Source organism: Aplysia californica, unplaced genomic scaffold (assembly GCF_000002075.1).
Source record: "Aplysia californica isolate F4 #8 unplaced genomic scaffold, AplCal3.0 scaffold00195, whole genome shotgun sequence".
Taxonomy (NCBI): domain Eukaryota; kingdom Metazoa; phylum Mollusca; class Gastropoda; order Aplysiida; family Aplysiidae; genus Aplysia; species Aplysia californica.
Genome location: NW_004797465.1, coordinates 1,224,431 through 1,226,641, shown reverse-complemented (window position 1 = coordinate 1,226,641; position 2,211 = coordinate 1,224,431). Strand labels below are relative to the sequence as shown.

Genomic DNA, 2,211 nt, shown 5'->3' with positions numbered 1-2,211 from the left:
GAGAGAGAGAGAGAGAGAGAGAGAGAGAGAGAGAGAGAGAGAGAGAGAGAGAGAGAGAGAACAGGTGTTCTGTTAAGGGAGAGCAGAACGAGGGGCGGCTCCAAAAACGAAATTAAACACAAGACTTTTTCTCTACTCAGTGGGTTACTCAATGTTCTTCTCTCCTCTGTGTCTTACAGGCAGGCAAAGAAAAGAGATAGAAAAAGGGCGATGGTGTGTTTACAAAGTACCGTAGGTAGGTCACCGTAAATCCTACCTCTTTAAGACCCGCGGTGCTGTTCTCTCTGGCTATTCAAAAAAATTAAACGTGAACAAAATTAAAAATACGTAAACAAAAGAAACAAAAAATGAAAACGAAACAAAAAGGTGTAAAGGAAAAGGAAAAGGTCCAGGGAGGTTCTGGAAGACTCACCTGCGGCGTCCATGACGTCCACATCGATGACGTCACTGGGCATACACAGGATGCCGTCCACGCCCACCACGCTGTGCAGCAGCTCGCCTCTAGGTGGCGCCAGCTCTGAGTCCCACTGTTTGACGTCACACGCCTTGAGCAGGGTCTCCACGCCTTTCTGCGGGATCCGCCGGGAGATGTAGACGAGGGGTCGCGGTGACGATCGGGGTGACTCGGGGCAAGAGCGGGGACAACCGATGGCGTCCAGCGACAGAGGGGCAGAAGTTGGTGAAGTCATTTTGGCAGAAGGGTAGACTGGAGGCGCCGCGACTGCAGTTGTGTTCATTTTGTCTGGGCAGAAATTCTCACAAAGTCACAGGATCTTCGTAGGGTCACAAAAGTCAAGTGCGAGAGAGCAGGGCGCCTATTATTTTCGGATTCTTCTCTCCGCGGTGTATACAAATTAAGACGTACCAAGTTTTGTTCTAAGAATCGATGTGTTTCTTTATTTCCACTCGTATAATTATACTTCTTTTTAAATCACAGACTGTGCTCAATAAACATCTACTCCAAAACAAAAGGAATCATAAACTGAACTTGCAAACAGCAAAAGAAAAAACTGAACAGTCTCTTCGAGAAGAGAAACAAACGATAAACCGACAGCACACAGAATCAACACGCTTTTCGGCCGCCAGAGAACTGGGAGGTTATAGGTCTATGAAAAAGTCGCTGATGATGGTCAACAAGATGAGCTCACGCTCCGTGCTGAGTAGTCGAAGGGCGTCTTTGTTGATGACTTTCTCGGTCTCCAGCCGCTCTCTTCGGGCCAGGACTTCGGAATGTTGGAGGTGGCTTCGTGCGTCCGTCACACGACCTCGTAGCATCTGACCACTTGGGGTTTCCGTTGAGCCGAGCTGCACGAGAACCGGGAGGTAGGATAGGTATCGACACCTACGAGTGCAAGTTTATATTATATCCTGGTTAACAAGACATCCGTTCTGTCCTCGCTGTATCCGGGTGCTTTCTGTGAAAGCGGACGACACAACAGAAGATTTGTTACGGCCGTCACGGATGAGAGACCAGCAAGACGGGACACTTCACGATGACGTATGAGCTACCTGGGTGAGAAAGGGAGAGGATTGGGTTATAACAAAGGCCGTTGGTGTCAGTATATTGGATGAATGCGTACTTGTTTTGAGTACTGAGAAACAAATGGACACGATAACGGACGTTTAATGCTGGGAAAAGCAAGACATACACATCTGAGCAAAGAGAAGAACGTCGACAGAATAATGTTATATAGTAGAGGGAAGACGCAAGTTAGACAAAAACAAGAGAGGGAAAGAAAAGAAGTAGGACCTTCCAGTGGCGACCTCCAACCACCCGCCAAGACAGACAGACAAAACCAACATGTTTAAGCAGTAAGACTTTCTAGTGGAGCCATTCAATCAGCCATCTGTATGTAAAATGTAAGAGTTTGAACGTAAATAGGGGTTTTGAAACAAAAACGGCATTATTTTATCAAGGTTTTTAAGAGCCAAAAAGCGAACAAATTGATCTCACATCTGTAAGGAAAATTTTTTTTTAAAGAGTTGAGATTAAGTAGAAGATCACACAAGAGTTTGTTCGTTTATTATTCAAAGAGAAATACGGCGACACGCCGATAGCCAAACAAAGCAAGGAAACGGTATAAGGAGAGAGGAAGCTAACTACAGAAAAAAGGGGAAAAACCGAAAAATGGGGAAAACGAGCGCTGCAATTACAAAAGGGGAGAAAATGGCACTACGTGTTCAGTGAAGAGTAAAGTAAGCACATATCCC

At 45.9% G+C, this 2,211-nt stretch overlaps 1 long non-coding RNA gene across 1 annotated transcript in view; it reads right to left on the bottom strand.

Annotated features, from left to right (window-relative positions):
- Positions 1-839: 839 nt before the first annotated feature.
- Positions 840-2,211, bottom strand: part of LOC118477724 — a 21,854-nt gene continuing 20,482 nt past the window's right edge. The window contains exon 2 of the long non-coding RNA XR_004858569.1: positions 840-1,509. This is a non-coding gene — a long non-coding RNA (uncharacterized LOC118477724). The remainder of the gene's footprint in view (positions 1,510-2,211) is intronic.